General features: G+C 40.9%; 1 pseudogene; it reads left to right on the forward strand.

The window, feature by feature from the left end:
- The first annotated feature begins 10,398 nt into the window (after nt 1–10,398).
- Nucleotides 10,399–20,374, forward strand: LOC148997385 (uncharacterized; annotated as a pseudogene).
- Nucleotides 20,375–24,970: the final 4,596 nt, after the last annotated feature.

Raw genomic sequence — 24,970 nt, forward strand, 5'->3', positions numbered from 1 at the left:
GTATCATAGTCTAAACATAATACAATACACAAACTTGTCTGGATTCGCTCTGTAAACACGCACTTCTGAAGATGATGCTGTTATAATAATGGACAGTAACACCTAAAAACTCTCATACTAAAGACAAGAATCGGGATGTTATATTCATATAAGCACAAGATATAATCAAACACACTTACATCTCTTCAACACACACACACGATAAAGGAAACTCTACAGCGAGCAGTGACAGTGTAGAATAGGCTATCCTTCTTCTTCTGGGCGGGCCAAAACTAAATTAGGCTATGTTTTATTAACACATTTCGGGAGGAGCACGATCAGTTGTCCGACCTGTGTTTTATACTATACATTTGGACCTTGAGTCTGCAATAAAGATATGATGATGGTTAAAATGCAATATATACACATCATATGGCAGTCATTCAAGTCTTTCTATAATGGGTAAAACCTGAAAGCCAATTTCAATATTGATTCACTCTCAACTCAAATGTATACCCTACAGAATATATAAGGAAAACATATGAGGAAAACATATTTTGTTGAAGGCAGTTTGCCTTTTTTAGCACTATTTTTTTTTTTTTTTTTTTTTTTTTTTTTACTTTTCTTGGGTTTAATACAGTATTTTCTTAACAGGCTATGGTTATATCTAAAATTTTTGGTCATTTTCACAGTTTCACCCCAGAACAATTTGTTGTAGGATTATCTGAACATGCGATATATCAAAAGAAACAACAGTAAGGGATAAGCTTATAGGGAAAAGCAGGAAGGGGGGAGACAAGGAAGGATCAAGCTTTTTATAAGGGAATTGTGAAAGCACTGAAAGAGTTAAACATGATTCAAGATTTAGGATTGGACAAATTGTGCAAATGAAATTATGTATGTAAGAAGGAGGTGTGTCATGTAATATGCATTATAAAAAGTACAGTAATTTGTATTGAAGCTAAGCCAGCCTCTCCATTGTTTGGTGATCCAAGCCTGACACCTGCTGGTGGAACTTGTGAACTGATGCTCTTGAACTACAACTTGTTAACTTGTTTGAAAACTTTGAAACACTTTATATAATAAAACTAAAAATAATAATTATAAAAAGATTGCCTGCAATGAGTCTCTGCTTGCTATATAAAGAACTTAGCCACGGAGGGGTCTTTCTAGACTGTATGAATTTGAATGCTTATTATCTATTGGAGAATTCAACCAACTTAACCTGAGAGAATAAATAAAATAAGGTAGAAGGTGAATGATCTATAACTAGGTGATAAAGTAGATCTGACACCATAAAACATCAGTCAGGCCCATTGATGTGTTAATATACATTTATAACATTACACTCTAAAAAATTGACGGGTTAAAACAAACATTAAATTAAATCACATTAGCTTCACATTTAACACTGAATTACATTAGCTTCACATTTAACATTGAATTACATTAGCTTCACATTTAACATTGAATTACATTAGCTTCACATTTAAAGGTGCTCTATGCGTTTGTTTTAGCGGCCTCTAGCGGTGATGTTTCAGAATGCAACAAGAGCGCTCGTACTCGTGTGCGTGCTAGATCTCAAGAGCGAGCATTCACTACAGGCCACACGGAGACTTTCAACGCAACACCAAAATCATCACACAACATGCTGCAAACTAATGTAAACTCCCACTGCAGGTACAATAATAGCCTACATTTATCAGCTTGACGTTGAAATAATGCTCTGTGCTCATACCATGATAATGTTACAATATACTGCATTTAGCCGGCATTTGATGTTATATCATAAGCCATTTCACTAACTATTTTCGTGTATCTTTCACAATCAGCAATGTTAACACAGGTGAATGTATAATATGATAATGAAAACGGTCAGTGAACCAAACTGAACAGTTTCAGTGTAACAGTAAGATTGTAGGAAGTGACATTACTGTACTGTACGTGTCTGGAAATGTGAATAAACCATATGATAGTAGTGGGATGAGTGACGTTAGTCAGTAGATCTAGTAAATAAAATAAGTTACATCCTAAGGCACTGACTTTTTGTTATCCTGGAACATTCTTTTGTATTCATGTCATGTTTCATGTAGTTTACCTTGCTATCTCACTAGAGTTTACTAATATGTTGAACAAATATGTTGCCGATGTTGATCCGCGTTTTCGTCCGGAGTCGATCAGATTCACGTTTTACCTGACGAGCTTCAGCAGATAAAACTTTTTTTTGTTTTTCACATATAAATATGAATATTGGCCTTCAGAGGTAGCAAAACCGAAAAGTGGATCATTGCAATGTGTGATTACAACCCCTTCAAACACAGGCAATAAAAAAAGGATTCATTTTATAAAAAAAAGTTACATATAGGACCTTCAACATTAAATTACATTAGCTTCACATTTAACATTAAATTACATTATACCATGGTCTGGGTGAATACTCGATTCTGATTGGCTGCAGGGTGTCCGTTAAAAAGTGATAGAGGACACCTAGTAAAGGAAGGTGTTCAAACAGCCACAAAAGGCCGTCTACTGACCTGACTCGAAGAGTGCAAGCCAGACGGGGTTTAACCTTCGTCGGCTGGAGACACAAAAACCGTATCGAGCACAATGTTCTCTCCCCACAAACACACAAAGGCGTTTGGCGAAATCTTGCGTCTATCAGAGCAGAAACTAAAGCTGATGCTCTCTATATGTTTTTCCGTCGTCTCCGGTGGCGTGTAAACATGTGTAAATTGCGTGAGATAATATTAGGGCTGTGAAACGATTAATCACATCCAAAATAAAAGTTTGTGTTTACATAATATACGTGTATAATTATTTTGTATATATAAATACACACGTGCATGTATACATTTAAGAAATATTTGCATGTATATACTTTATACAAAATTGTTACATCCCTAACAGATACACTGGATAAATTAAACTCGATCTCTTTTGTTACAAAACTAGTTTAGGCACACACGCTTGAAAACAGCACTTATAACATTAAAGATCAAACGCCAAATGTTAAATATGTTGGGTATTATAAAACGTTTTACCTCCTTAAATGTGAAGCGAACTTCAGACACGCGCAGACAGACAGATCATATACAGGTTGGTGTGTCCCTGATGTTTATAGAATGCCAGAAAAAAATAATTTTGAAATAATCAGTAGTGTACAGGTGGGCATAATTATTTCAATCAATCAATCAATCAATCAATCAATGAGAGATGTTTTACCGCATTTGTTACACCGAAACACTCGACCACTACTTAACAAAACTAATAAGAAAGCAGCAGGCCGTTCACTGCTCATTTAAATATCTGATGACGCATTACTCCCTTCTCTATGCTCATTGGCTATCATAAATTACGTTGCCAATGGAAACACTCCTTTTCCGAAACTGCACATATTGTCGTAGTAATCAACTAAAGTTTATTTACTCATATTTAAAATTGAAATGAACAAAAAATTATAAACCAGACAAAGTAAGGAAAATAAAGAAACCTCAATTTAATTGTGATAACCTCAAATTTGGGACAACTTGGTTTGAATATATTTTGAATTTCTAGCAATGTTAAACTTCTGTACAACCCATTTATTAAAAGTTGCATAAAATGTTTCATGCGTGCATTTTTATCCTTAAAAATGTTAAAATAAAATCATCAAGATAAATTGCACATTTAAAATGCCTGATTGTATCCACAAGTTTCCGAGGGGCGCTCCTGTAAAAAATAAAGTGGGTGAAACTTCCGGTGAGGCGGCGGAAGTAGCATTCCAATGGTATTTTGTGTGTTAGTTAGCGAAGAGGCTAGCTGTTTTTCGGATAATTATTTTACTATTTAAAGACGCAAATCTTTATGAGAGATGTCGTTACGGAGCTCAGGGACAACATGTGCTGTTCGCGGTTGTATGTATAACCGGACTAAACTAGTTCAGTGGCTTAAACGTGATTGTTTTGAACATTAAGCTGAAAACGAAATCAGAGTGATCCTGCCAGAGCCCGTCTCTGTTCCTGTCAACGACTGTAGTTTCCATCACCTCCCAAAAGACAACGAATCTTCCTGTGTACATTTGTTTAAATTCTTAATATTCTATAAACTCTATCAGCATGTGATTGGCTGTTCGCTACTGATGTTACACCTAAACTCAGGATCAAAGCCTGTGTTGACAGAATACCAAATGTGTCAGTTAATGTATTCAAGTAGCACATTCATTTATAATTTTGAATAAACTCCAACCCTTGTGAAAAAGAAGTGTGCTTAATTGTATTGAAAGTGTACTTTTTGTGTGCTTAAACTCATGAAAGTATACTTTTTGAAAAGTGTACTTGCAGATAATATAATATAATTACAATTAAAGACCACTTAAGTTTAACTTAAAGTAATTACACTTTCATCACAATATTTATACTTAAGTGCACTTTTAAAAATGCACTTTGTAATAATATGTAATTAAGTTTAACTTAAAGTAAGTACACTTTCATGACAATATTTATAAACACACTTAAGTGTACTTTTAAAAATGCACTTTGTAATAATGTCTAACTAAGTTTTACTTATAGAAAGTACACTTTCGTGATCATATTTATAAACACACTTAACTGTACTTTTTACAAATGCACTTTGTAATAATATCTAATTAAATGTAACTTAAAGTAAGTACACTTTCATCACAATATTTCTAAATACACCTAAGTGCATGTTTTTAACAAATCATTTTTTAATAATGTCTACTTAAGTTTTAGTTAAAGAAAGTACACTTTCATGTTAATATTTCTAATCACACTTAAGTGCATGTTTTAAAAAATCCCTTTTTAATTGTGTCTACTTAAGTTTTACATTTTAAATAATTATGATTTTATAGTGTTTTAAAGTTATTAAAGTTATTAAATGAAATGTATTTTGATGAATTGACTAATATACTAAATAAAATAATAATTTTAATGGAAAACATGGAAAGTAATTCATTTTAATTTCAACTCAAGTGTGTTGTCCAAAAACAATTAGTTCATTTATTTTAAATGTGTTTAATCTAGAATATATCGACTGTGTGCATTAATGCACTTGGAATGTGTTTTTCCAATAAATTTGCAATACAGTATAATCCAGGACAACTTATTGTTGACATTTTTGTCAGTTTTCTACATAATATATGACATAATATATGTCTTAGCATAACAGTAATGTGTGGTACTTTACGTGAGAAAGTCAATTAAACACATTTAATTGCAATCTACACTGAACAAAAATATTGACTTTTAGTTGGTTGAAAGAGTAGCGTTTTGTGAACTTACAGAGTATAACAACACAACGAGTTAGAACAACTTCAACTTAAACAGAAAAGTTGAAATAAAAATATACTGTATATGTTCAAGGTGTTTAATGCGCATGCGCCAGACGTCATGATGACGCACTACTTCCCTAGAGTTTGAAAAATGCGCTGTTGTGTTTCAACACATTCTCACCCCAAGGCGTCACCTTTGACCATGCTTCAATATTTGACGTTTTAGGCGCCCTTTAGCGTCACTTACATGACGCGATCCTACGGCGTCATCTAACTAAAGGAAAGCGTCAGTTAGAGGACGCGGTTAGGTTTAGGTGTGGGGTGGGGGTAGGGTACACGCGATCCTAGGGCGTCATCTAACTGACGCTAAAGGGCGCCTAAAGCGTCAGATATTGAAGCATGTCCAAATGCTTCCCAAGGCGTCAGTTAGGTGACGCCTTGGGGGTGAGAATGGGCTGTGTGTTTCTGTAATCGCGATGAGGAAATGAAAACAAGAAGAGAACAAAAGGAGCGCCACATTTGGCTGTTTGCAGATGAGATGTTATACTACAAATAATTAGTCAAGTAAGTATATCTTGATGCTTTCCTTATTGATTAATTTTCCACCGCAGTTGATATTGCGATGAGTGCTTTTTAATCACAGATAGTAACGTTGCTATACGCAATATAGATTCGGGAGCTAAATTGATCATGTTTCCAATAATTTATGTGTGACGCTGATGAGGTAATTCATCACATCACACATTCATCAACAGTTCATTTATGTTAAACTATTTTTGGAAAATCTTGGATTGTTGTCTTTTTGGATGTCATGTTATTGTTTGTATGTTTCTATAATGTCTAATAAAAACATTCATCAACAGTTAGCAGTCAAAAGTTTACGTACACCTTAAAGTTTAGTGCACTTAAACTATAATTTAAATACACTAGAAGCAATTATGAAAGTATAAAATTGTATTAAAGTACCAATTAAGTTGTTCCAAAAAATCACACTTGATTGCAACTTATTACACTTTATTTCAACTTAATATGTGATATATTTGAAATAAATTACACTTAATGTGCATTCAGTACCCCGAAAAAATTGTTTTTAAATCGCACTTAAGTGTATTCATTTAAAGTGTATTATTTTTGTAATAAGTACACTTTATAAAAGTACACTAAAGTGCACTTTTTTTCACAAGGGTTTTGAACATTTATATATATATATTTTTCTAGTTCATAATAAAATTTGTTATAAAAAAAGTTGTCAAGTTTAATTATTGTCCGTGTCAAATAGGAGTCCACCTTGGCTGGGCTTTGATTGCTCCTGGAGGCCCTGTCCCTCCAGGATTCATGCCCATTCAAACTGCACCCTTGCTCTCAGGAGCTCACTTGTTGTTTATTTACAACAGGTAGTTTTAGTAAGCTTTTCTGCTTAATTTATTAAACAGAATTAAATGTATAGTATCCATCAATGCTGTAAGCATAAAACATTTCTAAGTCAAAAAAAGCATTCCATCTGTAACCGGCTGGGATAAATCATGGAGGGACAGGGCCTCCAGGAGCAATCAAAGCCCAGCCAGGGCGCAATCTGTCTGGGGATAAAAACCTAATTCCAAAGTGTTGCAGTGTTTGCATGACGTGGTCCCGGCTGGATTTGAACCCATGCTCTCGCGAGCAAAGGGCCCAAACGAAAAAGAAGTACACGCTGACCACTAAACCACAGAACATGTGAGCTCCTGAGAGCAAGGGTGCACTTTGGATGGGCATGAATCCTGGAGGGACAGGGCCTCCAGGAGCAATCAAAGGCCAGCCAAGGTGGACTCTGGCTGGGATAAATCATGGAGGGACACTGGGCCGCTGGATCCCCGAATTATAGCCGTTCAAAGTTCGTTGCCCACTTGCAACTTATTTGACAGGGCGCTGGTATAGCCGTGCGTGGACATTGCATTAAAAGGTCATATTTCATAATTACAGTGGATATATGTGGTCAAAACTACTGTGCACCACACAGGGGACACCATGTAACACACTGATGCACAGTACAGCCAGTAATTATGCACAATTTGCATAATAATCAACTGTCCACATACAACCTACAGGCGCTCTCGACTTAGAAATTTTCAGCGGGTGAATCCCAGTAACGATTTGGGCATTTCACAAATTGTGGTGAATGTCAGCGAGTAACTTACTAAGCTGCAAGTGGGATGCCAATACATTACAAGGTCATATATCATAACCACAGTGGTTTTTTGGGGCGGGGGGGGGGGGGGGGGGGGTAACCTACTTTATGCCACTCAATGGACACGATACAACATACTGATGAACATCTCATATATTAATTACGAATAATTTGCATAAATTCACTCTGTCCACGGGGAGCCTACAGGTGGCTCCATACTCTGGGGTAATGGGGGACCCATGGCTGCCTCTCCACACCCGCAGTTTGGAGTTCCAAGTTGGCCTGGTTTCCGAGAGACACCCTATCAAAGTTCCACAGGAAGTTGCCATATCTCGGGAACCAAGCCGAGTCTGGGCTCCACAATCTGGGGTCAAGGGGGCCTCATGGGTAATCCCCCACGCCCGGACTATGGAGCTCCAAGTCGGCCTGGTTTCCGGGATACGCCCGGTCAAAGTCCCATCTTTGACTGGGCGTTACTCGGGAACCAAGCCGACTTTGGGCTCCATACTCCTTGGTCATGGGGGGCCCATGGGTTCCCCTCCACACCCGGAGTTTGGACCTCCAAGTCGGCGTGGTTTCCGAGATACGGCTGGTCAAATCTGGACCGGAAGTGGCCGTATCTCGGAAACGCAATGTCCCAGGAGCTGGCGACGGTGGGGATATAAGGGGCCCCACGGGCCCTCATACTGCCCCAAGTTTGGAGCCCCAACTCGGCTCAACTCCCGAGATACACCCACTTATACACAAGGGACTTTTGGACAAAACGGGCTATATCTCGGAAATGGCGAGTCCCAGCGGATCGTCCTTCGGGGTGATGAGGGCTCTCTAGGGGCCCTCTCAGACCCCAGAGTCCCGAGGCTCTGGGACCCTTCCTTCCGAAGTGCACCCTTTCCTGTTGGGCCCCGTATCTCGGCCTGTGGGGGCGCTAGAAGCACGGGCTGTGGCCCGTTGGAGAGGGCCCCTCGCAGTGTTGTTTTTGGCAACCCTTTTAGTTTTAGTCTTAGTCTTTTGGACGAAAATGCTTTTAAGTTTTAGTCACATTTTAGTCATTTATAAACTTAATAGTTTTAGTCAAGTTTTAGTCGACGAAAACACAAAAGGTTTTAGTCAAGTTTAATCAGTTTTAGTATTAAAAAAGTAGTCTTTCACAAATTAATTTAGTTTAAAAAGTTATCACAGTAATAAAGGAATAAAGGAATGGTTTAAAGTTTAAACAGCAAAAACATTGAGCTACTAGAACATTGTACACAGATAAAGTGGTAACAGTGGAATCACTGTTTTACTCCAAAAAAAGCCAAGAATAAAAACATTCTTACTTCGGCAATTGTGGCTTTATTTGAGAAATTGCTAAAGTGCAATGAACAACATAGTATGCAACAATAAGATGCATATTATTTGTAAACACAAACATTATGTATACAACCCAGTCTATCTTTAACTTGTGCAAAGTGCAAAGTTGCAAACATTCTGAAACAAAATAATAAAATAAATATCTAATACTGAGGTGCATTGAACAAAGAATGCATACTTGAATATAAAGTATGAAACAAACATGACACTTGGAGTGTGTTGAACATAAAAATTAATAAGACAATCCCTGAATAAACACTGTATTTGGTCTTGGTTAGTTCGGTATTTTACACCTAAAGCCCTGTTTTAAGATCGTTTCTGATGAAATAGAACGGTTAAGATTAAAATTTGGACAAATGCTGTTGTCCCGAAAATTTTAGGTTTGTGTGTTGGCACCCACACAATCATTCATAAAACGCATTAAACATTCGTTAACAAAGACGTCAAACTCACCGAGTGGTCAGGGATGTTCACTGATATGCTCACACAAACATCGCTGCAAAATATGCTTTCCAACAGGTTTTATCCCAGTTTTTGTCCGACTCTATTGACTTGACTTGGTACAAAAACTACCATTAAACCCATATGTATCATTAGCCTAAAAATGGACTGTCCACAGACTGCCTATAGGAGCTCTGTCAAATAGGTTACAGGATGGATGCTGTTGACTGACTTAGAAATGTTCAGCCGTTGGATTCTGGTCAGGAATCGGGGATTTCATCACATGTGATGTAGGCCAGTGAGTAACTTATTAAGCTACAAGTTTATGTAGTTTATTTTGCACCCATCCTCCAGGAGGAGATCATAGGAGGAGCTAATATTCCTCCTCCTCCTCCTCCTCCCCCTCCCCCCAACAGCCCCAATTTGCCCCGCCATGCACCCCCATCTCCTCCACGGCCTCTTGTTCATGCTTTGGATGAGGTATGGACATATTCAATGTAGGCTGTCAAACTCTCAAGTTGCAATTGTGTGTTGTTAATTTTTCGTTTGATTTTTATTTCTCTCCAGTATTTTGCAGATGACGAAGAGGAGGAGGATGACTGATTATTTTATTTAAATAAAAAATAAATATTTTATATATCAGTATGGTCTACTCATTTTTTTTTACAAATATACTTTAAAACTATTTGTTTGCCTGAAAATCTATATAATATTAGGAGCTCTGTCAAATAGGTTACAGGATGGATATAGTCAGTGAAGTCCAAGCTGTGCTTATTTGACAGGGTCCCTGTAGGCTGTTCATGGAAATTACATTAAATGATCATATTTCATAAATACAGTGCTTATATGTGGTTTAACCAGTTGTATGCCACACAGGGATCACAATACAACATACTGGTGTACAGTACAGCCATTAATTATGCAAAATTTGGCATAATATTCGACTGTCCACAGACAGCCTATAGGAGCTCTGTCAAATAGGTTACAGGATGGATGCTCTTTCTGACTTAGACATTTTCAGAGGGTCAGATGCCCTTGGAGGAACTTAGGTTTTGGATTGCTCCTGGAGGCCCTGTCCCTCCAGGATTTATGCCCAGCCATTATAGGGCACCCTGGTTGTCTGGAGCTAGCATGTTCTGTGGGGTAGTGGTTAGTGTGGAATACTTTTTTTCTGGGGTCCATTGCTCGTGTGAACATGGGTTTCGAACCCAGCTGTAACCACTTTAAGATGAGCTAACATTTTTTTTTTTAGCAAAGAGGAAAAATGTAACTGTACATATACATGTTGAATTCATAATTTATCTTGATGATATTTTATTCCCAGGTGACCCCTCTCCAGACACTTCCGCCTTGCAGCCGTCTGGTGATGTGGAGCCCGCCACAAGCCAGCAGCCACCCAGCCTTGAGGACCCAGATGAAAGTGACCATGGTTCGACACTGAGTGAGTACACTTGCATTGTTTTGCTTGATTTTTTTCTGAAATGTAAGATTTCAGATTTCGTAAGAATAATGTATTTTGTACATAGTCCCTGATAAATAAATAAATAAATAAATAAAAATAAAAAAGTAATGTACATGTAGTTACATTGACTTACTTTAAATTATCAGCACACCTCTGCTAGTAAATGTTTAAGTAAGTACGTGCAATAACAGTGTATTACTTGAAATTGTACCAGCAGACCTTCAAGGGTAAATTTTGATGTAATATACATGTAATTACACTGACTTACTTTAAATTATCAGCACACCTCTGCTAGCAAATTTAATGGTAATGTATTATTAATTTAATTTTTAAAAAATAATATTTGTTATTAAATAGTCATTTCACTTGTAATAACAGACTTCAAAATATACTGAGGCATGACATTATACTAAGTCACTATGTAAAGCATGTGTAATGACTGTGTATTATGTGTTGACTGACAAATGGCTCTCCTCATTACTCTTTGTGCACAGAAAACATCATGGAGGAATACAGAAGGAATCAACTTGATCCTGACCCTTCTTCGAAGCACAGGGATAATGTCAGTGCCAAAATCTTCCGGATCAAAAAGTTCCTCCATTACATGGCTCAGGGGAAAAGCAAACTGAGCACCCTGCTGTTTTTAAATGAAACAAGCAGGATTCATGCGTAAGTAATTTTCTTATTATAAGTGCCTCTTGTAATAATGTTTCCAAAAATAATTTTGTTTGTTGTTTTTTTTTTATTTTATAATTTGTTTGTGTGCAGGTGGGTCAGGTCCTTGCGGCAGCAACAGATGAAGGAGACGACTATCGATTACTACATTCAAAATGTTCATCAATTTCTTGCGTTTATCTCGCAAACTCCTCCGCCTTCCTGCCGGCTTTCGAAGAATGTACTCATTGGGCTTCAGCGGGAGATGCAAACGGTCAAGAAATCAATGAAGAGGAGGGTGGCAATGCACAGAACTTCTGTGAAGACTGAAAAGGAAAAAAGAGTACTGAGCAAAGACACTATACGCAAGTGCCTGAGCCAGGCCAAGCAGGCCATTCCCAACATCCTGGGTAAGTTTTTTTTTTTTTTCCCAACTTAACTCATTGTACTGACATATTATAAGATGCAAAATTGTAAGTGTTGTTTATAGCCCTCCTGGAAAGTGATGCCACCACAACCCTTCAATGGGAATTTTATGGCCACTTGTCAGCATACATGTCAGCCCTGTACGGGCACAGAGGCGGTGTGCTTCAAAATCTGACAATCAAGGAGGTCGAAGAGGCCCAGGAATCGGACAATGTCTTCTGCATCAACGTGAGTGTATTACTTCCTTTTTATGCATCAGGTGACCTTAATTTGTTTGATCTCTGTTCTGATTTGCCCTATTTTTTATTTTTTTTCTGTCAACAGATCCAGTGCCACAAAACTAATCAGGTGTTTGGACCTGCCCAAATTGCTGTAACGGATGATGAGTATGATTGGATGAGAAGATTTCTGAAAATAAGGACAAGGCTTCCCGGTGGAAACCAGGCCAAATATTTCTTCTTTACGTCGACAACAAATGTCTGTAAAAAGCTGGTGACGTACTTTAAGAGCTCGTGGAAGGCGATGGGCCTACCTGGCAGCCCGAATTTTACAGACATGCATACGTCAATCGCCAGTCATGTAAGTGTTTTCTCTCGTGAGGGGGGCACATTTCAGAGACATCCAATTAGGTGTTGTATCGTCAAACTGATTTTTTTCTCTCCTTCTTTCTATTTCTAGGCAAAATTCACGCATTCGGAGTCAGACAGGCTGAAGGTTTCAAACTTCATGTGCCATGATGTACAGATGATGTACACAAAATTTTCTTACGGGGGAGCATGCCCCCGAACCCCCCTAGAGAAATAGAGGTCCACCTACCACAGTTTTACCTAAAATCCTGTGAGAAACACTGGTATTGCTGTTCCAATGGAGCTTATAGTTTTCTTAGGGGGGTTCATCATGGTGGAGTAGCTAGTTTAATTGTATTAATAAACGACAATTTTGCACTTATTTTATCGGTTAGCTCTCATTTGTTCCTACTCACTTTTTACACGGCACACTTACATTACATTTATTTTTCCTTTTTTGGGGGGGGGGGGGGGGGGGGGGCGTTAAAATTGTTGCTGCATACCCCTCTGAAACTGGGTAGTTGCACCCCTGCCTCTACCCAGTTTGTTTGTGCAGCTAGCGTGCGAAAAGTGAGGGCATAATCAGCAGTGGTTTCTTTTCCCTCTGTGAGATTTCAGAGCTGTTCACCTGCTTCTCCCTCTCCGGTGGTATGCTCAAAAACTTGAAGAAACTGCTGAGTGAATTCTTGAAATGTGATGAATGTATTTCCCTCTGGTCTCCAGATAGCCGTAGCCCACTCTAGTGCTCTGCCGGTGAGTAGCGAACACACAAAAGCAATGCGACTCCCATGACTGGAGTATAGTGCCGGTTGTTGTTCAACGAAGATCGTGCATTGTAGCAGGAATCCTTTGCATTTTGTTGGTGTACCATCGAATTTGTCAGGAAATGCGAGTCGTGGATTGACTGCGGTACTCACAGTTTCAGGAGGAGCTCTCGGTAAAGGTGGTGGAGCGGGCGTGTTTGGTACGACGCCGATGGTGGTGTGAAGCTCCTGCATTCACTGTACCAGTTGTTCGGTGAGAGTGGTCAGGTGACTGAGCTGTTGATGGTGTAGATCCAAACGAGAAGCTTGGGTTGTGAGTTCGGTGGTTAACTGCATGACGGCTGCTGGATTAGTAGACGGCGAAGTCTTCTGTAATGAACCACAGGGAACAGAGGAATCCATTTGCAGCTTTTATTAAACAGAGTCGTACAGGCAGGGTCGAGACGAGGCAGACAGAGCAATGCAGACAAGACAGCAGGACAATCCAGGAAACAGGCAGAGATCAGGGCAGGCAGCAATAAACGTAAACGGGAAACAGGCCGAGTTCAGGCCAGGCAGATATCAATCGAAGAATAGTCAAACAGTCCAAAGTCCAAAACCAGAAAACCGGAATCAGGGAATAAACGCTCGGAAATGATCACCGGACAAATCAAGACTTCGCACTGGTGTGGTTCGCTGGTGTCTGTGTTTATGTGTGTGTGCGTGTGTGGGTGTGTGTGTGTGTGTGTGGCTGACTGTAGATTTTTCCTGCAAGTCCTTGTCTTTTTGCATAACAATTTTGTATTTTTAAATGACAAAATATGCATATAACCCTAATCTTTTAAATGTATACTTTGCTTTAAATAAAAGTAAGATAAATTGGTAAACTACAAATTGGTAATTGAAGCTGAATGAATTTAAAATTCATGTGCTATATTTCAATATATTTGCTTTCCTTAATATTGTAAAACACTAACCTCATTCTCATCTGAATTACAAATATTTTTTTTCTGTATAAAATAATACTCTGATTAAAAAAGAAACATCAAATGTGTTTTTAGTCAATGTAGAATGTGTAACTTAAAAATAAACAGATTAGTGCTCTGTTTGAGGACAATCCTGTGTGGGGAGTGGCCAGGGGGATTTATCTGTTGAGTGAGATTTAATTAAAATTTTAAAGTTTTTCAATGTAGCATTCTAATCAGGTAAAGCAAGTAATATTCTGTCTTTATATATATATATATATATATGTGTGTGTGTGTGTGTGTGTGTGTTTGTACATATATATATATATATATATATATATATATATATATATATATGGGCTGGGGTAAAAAGTAAGAGTGTGAAGTATAGATGAAACGATGCAAGCTCTTCAGCACACTTCTCTTCGACAGTCAAAGCGGGGGTTAAGTTTTTGCACGTTGTGCAGAATAACCCTCTTTATATATATATATATATATATATATATATACATATATACTTACAAAAGTGGGGATTAAGTTTTTGCACGTTGTGCAGAAAAACCCTAAAGGCGATAACACAGACTTTTATATATATATATATATATATATATATATAGCTGCGAGTAGAGATGAAGGGCCAAAGCCGGCGGTACCGCCACCCCGGTGCCTTTAGGTAACAAAAGACACCAGGGTTGCGGTGCCACCGGCTTGGGCCTGCAATCGAGCAGCTATATTTAGGGCCCAAGCCCTGAAAGGGCGAAGGCCCTATTGTTTTCCTTAGGATTATTTATTAGGGCCCAAGCCCTGAAAGGGCGAAGGCCCTATTGTTTTCCTTAGGATTATTTATTCTTATTATTAATTTACTACCTTTTTGGCACTTTTGGAGCCCTTAACATGCTCAAACTCTTGAAACTTTGCACACGGGTCAGAACCTGCGGCCATCAGGGCCGGGCTGAAGATGGTACCCAGGCGTGGCAGGGGGGCTCGTCAGCGCCCCCTGGAACGTGGTCCGAACACTTGGTCCATGAGTCTCATGGTGAGTCAAAGTTATAGCGCCACCAACTGGCAGCAGCAAGTGTGTCACTTTCAAAATGCTTTGAAATCACCCTCTTAATATAACCCGATTTGCTTCAAACTTCATCTGTATAATGTAAACATACGGCAGATGAAGACGTGTGAATGGATTCTTCAAGTCAAGTCACATTTATTTATATAGCGCTTTTCACAATACAGATTGTATCAAAGCAGCTTCACAGTGATAACATGAAAGTAGTACAACACAGATCAATAATATTGCTAAACACTAAATAACCCCAACTGAGCAAGCCAAAAGCAAGGCGACAGTGGCAAGGAACCAAAACTCCATCAGATTGGATGGAGAAAAAACCTTGGGAGAACCCAGGCTCAGTCGGGGGCCAGTTCTCCTCTGGCTTACATTTATATTGTTTATATATAAATAATAAATATATAAATAATAAATATAAATATTGTTTATGTATAAAACGGCGCCATAACATATCGCAGGCGTTGAGTCGTCTCCTCTTGATATCTTTGAAACTGTTGCCGTGGCAACGCATCAAACTTTACCATTCTTTTAGGATGCTTTTGAGACCCTTAGCATGCTTCAAATTGCAAGAAACTCAGACACATCACATTTATTAGCCAGTAGACATGTGCAAAGTTTCAGAAACGGGCGTGGTGAGGGCTCAAAAATTAGAGTGTTCAAAGCAGGCCGCCCGTCGCCGCTGAATACCGCAGCTAGGAATAATGGAATAGGATTCCGGTTCTCTTTTGTTGGTTTCTGGAACCCGGGGCCATGATTGCGAGGGACGGCCGGGGGCATTCGTATTGCGCCGCTAGAGGTGAAATTCTTGGACCGGCGCAAGACGGACGAGAGCGAAAGCATTTGCCAAGAATGTTTTCATTAATCAAGAACGAAAGTCGGAGGTTCGAAGACAATCAGATACCGTCGTAGTTCCGACCGTAAACGATGCCGACCCGCGATCCGGCGGCGTTATTCCCATGACCCGCCACCTGATTAGGGAGGGATTGCACAAGTGAAACTCAAGAGATTTGACGATTACTTTTTGCCAATTGCAACCCCTGTTGGGGATCCCTGATTGATTGGAACTATTGCCTGGGGAGGCCTCCACCTGGTTGATAACCATGAGAGGTGGTCTTGCTCCTCCCTGTCTGCACTACGATATAAGACGATGCTTTACTCTAAGCTCGTTGGCCTCACTAGACCCCTTGTCTGCATAGTGAGAGAAATACAACAGCACCTTGCCGGGAAATCGTGCTAGGCAGACACCTCTGGTGTACGGGAACCAGGGAGAGCACCCCTCCCTCGGTATATGGCTGCTAGGGTGTCCTGGCAGATGGGATGACGATGCGCCAGGGAAGGCCGATGTCCGGTGATTGACCATGAGGGATATCTTGCTCCTTCCCGCACTGCGTATCAGCGCCACCTGAGGATGCGATGTCGATTAATTACGACGTCATACAGGATGGTAGGGCGCCCTGTATAAAAAGCCACCCTGTGGAAGCCTCTGAATCGGGTGACCACAGTATGGCTAGTTCCCCTGGGATCATGATGGTGGTGGTGGCTCATCAGGCAATTCGACCCTTGGACCGGTTATCATTAAGAGATGTTCAGTGGTATTGACTCGTCTCCCCAGGGGACGGGTGGGAGGCAATACCCTGACAGAGAGCAATGCAGCAAACCTCAGAGCGAGGAGTCAAATCAAAGAAGCCTCAGGTCCAGTGCAAACTGGCACCTCCCAAAGGAACGGGAATGAGCGACCCGTACCTACCTCCAGCGGGGCGCAGGCTGGGGTTACTGGAGTGGTGGTTTTACTTCCACTGCGAGACTTCACTTGTGCCCTGTGTGGCGTGTCGGCTAGCACCCTTGCATGGATCAGGAAACACTTCGCAATCCAGCATGGAAAGGCGCTTGTTAGATACAGCTGCAGATTGTGCGGAAAAACCTCGGAATCGGCCCATAAAATAGCTTGTCACATCCCCAAATGCGGAGGAGTGAAGGTCGCCGCACCAGCTGGTGCGGTAAAGTGTGAGGGGTGTGAGGCTACGTTTGGGTCGGTACGAGCGTGGAGTATTCACGAACTGCACGTCCACCCGGAGGTTAGGAACAGAAAGATGATTGAGTTGAGCAGGAAAAGGGGAAGTTCTGCTTCTTAGCAGACTGAGGTGGAGATTGAGACTCTTAGCCCTTTGGTTGATGGAGGGGATTCCTCCGCTGAGGGTCGTCCCATCAAACGACAGCGCAAATCCCAAGCTGCGAGGGAGAGTGAGGATCCGTCTGAGCCTTCAACGAGTGCGTCGGTCCCTCCCATTCAACCCAACTTGCCAGAGGGTGGCCTCCTGATTCTTCTCAGAGAGGTGGCCCACAAAATGGTGAGCGAGGGGGAGGGCGACGACACGAGCCTCACCCAAGCGCTTACAGCCTGGCTGGAAGGCTGCGATCAGTTACCCGAACTGGTGGAAGCGGCAACGCAACGGATACTCCAAGGATGCGTCCATGGAGGGGAGAGTGGCCCCAGAAGACCACAGTCCTCGGGTAAAAAGCGAACTCGCCCCCGGTATCGGAGCAGGTACCGTGATAGATATCTTGCCCATAAACGTGCCTATCATAAGGTCCAATACCGGTTCCAACATGACCCGGCCCGCCTAGCAGCTGAAATCCTCGATGGGAGGCAGGACACACGTTTTCCTATTTCAGCCGAAGTTATTCACAACTTCTTTCTGGCAAAATGGGGGGACCCTCCCCCCTTTCGCGGGCTGGGTCAATTCAGGGCGGAGGAGTATGCTGATAATGCTCCTCTCATGGGGCCGCTCTCCCAAGGCGAGATCCAATCTAGCCTCCGACAGGCCTTGAACGATTCCGCACCGGGCCCAGATGGGATTGGGAAACGGGATATTCTCAATTGGGATCCCGGGTGTGAGGCCCTCACTGGGCTGTTCAACATGTGGTGGATTACGGGAGTTGTCCTTTCCCGTCTGAAGAAAAGTCGAACGGTACTAATTCCCAAGACATCTGACCCAGGGGCGGTGATGGAGGTGGGCAACTGGAGGCCCATCACCATCGGGTCTATGATCTTGAGGCTCTTCACTAGGGTGTTAACAAAGCGGCTAACTGAGTCATGCCCAGTTCACCCTAGACAAAGGGGTTTTCGTGCTACCCCTGGGTGTGCGGAAAACCTTGAGGTGCTGCGAGGCCTCATCCGACACTGCAAAGAAGAGCGCAACCCACTCGCAGTAGTATTTATCGACTTTGCACAGGCGTTCGACTCCGTTTCCCATGAGCACATCCTATCAGCTCTTGGGCAAATCAAAGTGGATCCCCACATGGTAGGTCTGATCCAGCAGATCTACACGGACAGTTCTACCTGTGTCGAGGTCGGGGGTAGGAATACCCCTGACATTAAAGTGAGGGTTGGTGTGAAGCAGGGGGATCCATTGTCCCCCTTGCTTTTCAACCTCACCTTGGACCCACTGGTCCAAGGCCTTGAACGCAAAGGCCGCGGCTACATTATGGAAGGGGGTCAAACAGTAGTGTGCCTTGCATTTGCTGATGACCTTGTGCTGATAGGAGGATCTTGGAGGGATATGGCGTATAATCTAAATCTGCTCGACTCATTCTGCCAGAGTACCGGGCTCAGGGCTCAACCGAAAAAGTGCAAAAGTTTCTATGTGAAGCCGGGTGCTGGATCATTCACAGTTAATGACTCCCCTCCATGGGTACTGGGGGGGGAGGCGATCTCACAAACCAGCATCAGTGAGGCTGTTAAGTACCTGGGCGTGAAGGTTAACCCCTGGGGAGGGGTGGTTGAGCCTGAGTTGACAGGTGCTCTGGAGGGGTGGGTTAAGGGCATCGGGAAATCCCTCCTTAAACCCTCGCAGAGGGTGGTTCTCCTCAATCAGTATGCCCTTCCTCGCCTTTACTATCAAGCCGACCTGGGGGAGGTTGGGGACAATGTACTGCGAGCCGCGGACGGAATAATCAGGGGGGCGGTCAAGGAGTGGTTGCACCTTGCTCCGTCCACCTCTGATGGGCTACTGTATGCAAAAAACCGGGATGGTGGCCTGGGGATTTGCAAGCTCATTCGACACATTCCGTCCATGCAAGCAAGAAGGTTTCACTGCCTTTCTTGCTCTGAGGATCCGGTTACCAGGGCGTTGATGCTGACTCCATACATGCGGTCCGAGTTCGAAAGGGCGTGGATGAGGGCCGGTGGCACTAATGAGAACTTCCCACTGGCTAGTGAGGAAGCATCGAACGATAGAGGAGACGCCACCGGTCTGCTGACCCACATGTGTGTTTCTCCATTCGATTGGAGACATGACGAATTCCTTAAGTGGGCAGGTCTCCCTACCCAGGGAGTGGGTATACTCGGTATTGGGAATCAGTGGCGAGTAACTCGTGGCTGAGGAAGCCCGCGTGTATGACCGAAAGGCAGTACATAGCGGCTCTTCAGCTACGCACCGGGGTGTATCCTACTCGAGAGTTTCGGTGTCAGGGTAGAAGCAAGGCTGGGGCAGCTTGCAGGAGATGTCCACATAGGTTGGAGTCATGCTCACACATACTTGGGCAATGCCCGGCCATGAGTGTGGCCAGGATTGCCCGGCACCACAAGTTGTGCCGTCTCCTCGGGTGGGAGGCACACCGGGAATGGGAGTTCAGATCCCGTAACTGGGTTGTGAGACGACTTGACCTGGTACTCATCCGTGGGGATTTCGCCTTGGTCATTGACGTAACAGTCCGATATGAGATGGCTCCTGACACCCAGTGGCAGGGCTTCAAAAGGAGGACTATTACGGGCCCTATAAGAATCTGATCGCATCAAAATTGGGAGTCAAGCATGTACAAATCTTCAGGTTCCCCTTAGGTGCGAGAGGCCTATGGCATAAAGGCAATAACAAACTGCTTGAAACCATGGGCATGGGGAAGCGGAGGATGAAATCCTTTGCGAAGCTGATGAGCCGGAGGTGACTCCTCTACTCGTTGGACATTCTGCGAAGGTTCTCCTCCACCCGAATGAAGTAGGTATCGAGGGCGTGATCCCCGTTGTGCATGCCTGCTGTGATGAGAATCATCTGCTGTGTAAGTCTCTGAATACATCAATACAGCATTGACATGCACTGACAACACAAACATTTGTTTACAGAGACAAGTGAATCACATGAGTAAATTTATTTCATTCTGTATTTCAGCATACTACAAACTCCGAAAGCCATCCGCAGCAAAGGTGGCACGATTAATTGCCCAGGAGGGTTGGAAGGGGAACTGTCCGAGGCCGGAGGACATTATGCGCCTATGGACCCAAGCCCCAAATAAAGTTTTTTTTAATGATTTTGTCATTCGGTGTGTGTCCGAGCAGACCTGGACGGGGCTGGCCATACATGATTTTGGCGCACCGGAAGGCCTAGGTAAGAAAATATTTTTCATTTTTCTTGTCAGGGCCGAAAAAAAAACACATTAATTTAAAATGTACATTTCAACAGCAACGAACTACGTGTAATTAGGGCTGCAACGTTGTCGACAAAAATGGATAATAGAAATAGTCTACAATGAATTTCATTGTCGAATTGTCGCCAGACAATTTTTTCCGACCGAGCACATGCGCATTCGCTTCTCTGCTGAGCGATAACATACAGAAATGGCAGTGTCCAATGCAGCAGCTGCACATACCAAAACATCTAAAGTTTGAGAGCATTTTAGCCTGGATACGGTGAATAAAAAGATTAGCTGTATCATGCAAAGCAGTCCTTGCTATCACGGCAGCACCTTGGTGATGCACGAACATTTAAAGAGAAAGCAAGTCGGACAGTTGAATAAAACGGAGTTTGACTCGCCTCGGTAAGATTTACTGTATTTTCCGCACTATAAGTAGGGACGCGCCTATCTCCGCTGTCGCGGCTGCTATTTTAGTTCCAGTTGACGCGACTTCAGATTTCCTCAGACGCGTGCGGTGTTAAAGAAAAATACGCTTCTCTTGGTTTGTTGATGGCAGATTTTCCGGGTTTTTTTTATTGGTAACACCACCGGAACAACCATACATACCTTCTCGTTTTCAGTCACCTTCTTTCCTGTTGAACTTCTGGCCGCGTGAGGGCGCCACAGTGTGTTGCTCTTAAAATCGTTGTCATTTTTGCCGAAGGTGAGTAAAAACATTCTTGAAATTGTAATGGACATTTAGTTTAATTGCTAAACTACAAGTGAATGAAATTTCAATGAATTTGAACGATGACCTCAAAAGTTTTACCACCCGCAAAATCTGCTTCAAAGGACAGATAATAATGTGAAGCAGCCATACTGTTTCATGTAGTAGATGTCTGTATATTTTAGAATGTGTGCCAAATAATTTATCTTGTGTCAAATAGTAAAGCTATAAAAGTTGTTTTGTTAGATGGAGCTATTTTTATTGCAGAAAATAAAGTAGAAAATAGTTACTGAAGTGTTTCTGGAGGGGGCCATATATGTTAACAGTAAACAACTGATGAGTGAGAGAGGAAGTCTTCATGGTCTAATGTAGTTAGTGTGACTAATATGCGAAATTTCAAAATATCAACTTGTATCCAATTTGATTCTGAAAGATTTATGATAATGTAATACATAAAATAGTTATGTATTGAATGTTTTTGTTTTTAATCTAAAACTTGTAAAGGAGTTTAGATACGAAACCCTTTGGTAAAAACAAATGAGAATAATATTAATAATTAGCGCAATAATCTATGGCCAATTTCGGGGGTTATCAGTGATAGTTTGTCAGCATTGCAGTAATTAGTTTGTTTTGTTTAACACCAAAACCTCTAAAGCATTCATTATTCAAGGTATGAGTGGTATGATGTTAATCACTTTCTAGTGTATAGAGTGGTGTGATGGCAATTACTTTACAGTTGTTTATTTATTTATTTATTTTTTATATTGTGTTTCTTTTATATGTTTGGTGCTGCAGTGGCTGTATTTCAAAACAAATTTCCCATTGGGACAAATTTTACCTAACCTTTACCTAAGGTGGTATAAGTATTTGCTAGTATTAGTATTTGTTGTATTTGCAAATAGTTTTAAATCTTTGTAACCTGTTTTTATAAGTGCTGTCCGAATAAACAGTATTATTTGGTGTAATAATTATAATGTTTATGTTTTTATTTTTATATATTATTTTATATATTATCTGACTTTTCAGAAGTAGAATATGCAGAGGATATGGCCAAAAGCTTATCCTAAAAGATTCAGATAAATATCTCAATAATTAAAAAAGTTATAGCAAAAAAACGTTATAATTTGGATGATTCGGTCACACCTTTTGTTTTAATTTTAATGGAAAACAAGGGACTAAATAAAGTGACGACTTCCTAGTTTCAAATGGCCTTTATTTTGTTATTCTTGATCCCATAAACATGGTCTTGGTATCATTTTAAAGGATTTTTCCAGCTCTTTCTATCTGAACAACTAGCTTTAACATTTAACCATGTTGAAAATTTTACTCACACCTACTATAAGGCGAACTTAAAAGCCTTTAAACTTCTCAAAAAACGACAGTGTGCCTTATAATCCGGATCTTCTTATATATGGACCAATTAGTTAACAACGCCCCGCTTTATTAAATTCGCCGCGAACTCGCGCTCGTGTCCATCTTATGCCTGCTTTGTCACATGGCCAGTTCAACCTGGTATAAATCAGGTTATGTGTGTCTCCCGCTCACGAGCGCTCACTCTTAACAGACCCCGGCGCTGCTCGCTCGTCACAGAATGTTCATAAAGCGCTCCCGTTCACAGTAACCGGGTCGTCTCACACTCTCATTCATAACAGCCAGCTGTTGCTGACGAGCCGCCGCAATGGGCTCTATGCACGGCGGTATTTCCGGTGAAGGTGTAAGGATGCTCGATAACTCATCATAGAGTCCAATGCAATACCGAGAATTTATATTGAATTTTATTCTCTATGGTTATACTAAAGAAACGTTAGTCACAAAAACAGACTAAACAGACACCCCTCGTTGTGTTTATGCTTCTTTTTAAAATTATATTAGGCTAAATAAACATAACTATATATACATTACATCTAAAAGTATGTACGTTTCGCTTCAAAGACGGGAGGACAGTAAATTTTGAAGACTCTGCCATAATCCCGTTTTCCTCTGTTTATGCGTGTATATAGCCCATATATGAGTCAGGCTGTGAAAGTTACGTGCACACCCCAGCGCGCTCACACTAATAAACGCCTCACCAGCTCCGCCGCCGCGCACTACATTCCCTTTAGCACATCTAGTTGATGCATAACGCAAAGTCGCAAACCCAGTCAAACGTGTGACTGCAGTATCTTATGCGCCTCATAATCCGGTGCGCCCTATATATGAAAAATGTTCTAGGTCATTCATTGAAGGTGCGCCTTAATGTGCGGAAAATACGGCAAATAACATGGAAGCCAATACGTTTTGTTTTGGATCACGAGTAGTAAAGTTATTTTGCAACAGACTGACCACTGAATGTATCTCACAAAATGCACTTAATAGTTTTGTTTACTGTTATATTGCTGCTAATGTGCCTGCCCCTGGTTTACAGGAAGAAAATATTTACTTGATTTTAATTTATTTTTCTTGTAAAACAAATGTGCCTGGCCTTTATAAAAATGATAGAGTTTCTCTATTTATATTTTTATGTCTATACTGACCAAGCACTCTGCCTAATTGGTTTTAGACAGGGCATTTTTATTTACTTTTAGTATGAATCGTCCTATCAGCAGCAAAGTTCAATAAAATATGCATTTTTCATTGAAGTACCCCCTTCTTTCTTGTGTTTACTATCATTTTCCACAGAATTAAAGCAATTGATGCTAAATTATAGAAAAATGTAATAATTATCTGATTAGTCGACTCGACTATTAAAATAGTCGTTAGTTGCAGCCAGGGCTCTGAACTGGTTCAAGGAACGAAAACAAAATAATTTAATCGTTCTGAACAGAAACGTTTATTTGAAATTATCATTAACCGGTTAATAACGTTATTTTATTGTTCTTTTTAATATTTGAATTTGGCAGTGACCAATCATGAATTGAGTACCTAGGTTACAGCATATGACGTTAACGCATCAAGCGTGAGTGAAATGCCCGCGCAGCAGTCATCGGCAGGCAATCTCTACGGCACCATAAGATTTTTCTTATATAGCCACAAAGTAGGCTACCCATCCAATGCCCAGAGGTATGTTTAAGTGTTACACCCAGTCTAGGGGAAAAGGGGTCACATGAAAGAGTCAATGAGATGCCAGGAATTTAGAATAAAAAGTTATTTATTTTCTTAAATTGGGATATGTGATTCAGGAGCTGACCAAAGCCAAAATAACAAACAAAACAACCTTTAATTAAACCTCTTTCCTAAACCTTAAACCAAAAGAAACGAAAATAAAAAAAATACAATCAATAAACCTATCTCCCTAACCAAAACAGAGATTAAATGGTTTACAATAAAGAAAATGATGGCGTCAAGCTCCTTACTTTCCCAAAAATCAATCAGTATTTACAATATATACAACTAGGCAAACAAACTGAAAAGGGCAGTCCAAATCAGTATCGGTAAACAGGCAAAGGGTCAAATATACCAATGAGGATATTCGGATACAAATAGTTTAAAAAAAAAAATAAACAAACAGTACTCATTACACTTAACAGTTTACAAACTCTCTCTTTCAAATCAAACAAACAAAAAAATCTCAAGTAACCAACTCTCTCTTTCAAATCAAACAAACAAACAAACAAAAAGGTTACTCAGGCTTAAAACTCTTAACACTCAAATCACAAAGTCTCTCTGCTTCAAAACAGAAAATCTCTCCAACACTTCCTGTAAAGGAAGTGATGTCTCTTTTAAACACACGCTGCACCAATCAGGATCGAGCAGCAATCATCGTGCAGGAACCAATCAGATGGGCATTCCAA

The sequence above is a fragment of the Pimephales promelas genome, chromosome 2 (assembly GCF_988280905.1).
Source record: "Pimephales promelas chromosome 2, fPimPro1.hap1.1, whole genome shotgun sequence".
In the NCBI taxonomy this organism is placed as follows: Eukaryota; Metazoa; Chordata; class Actinopteri; order Cypriniformes; family Leuciscidae; genus Pimephales; species Pimephales promelas.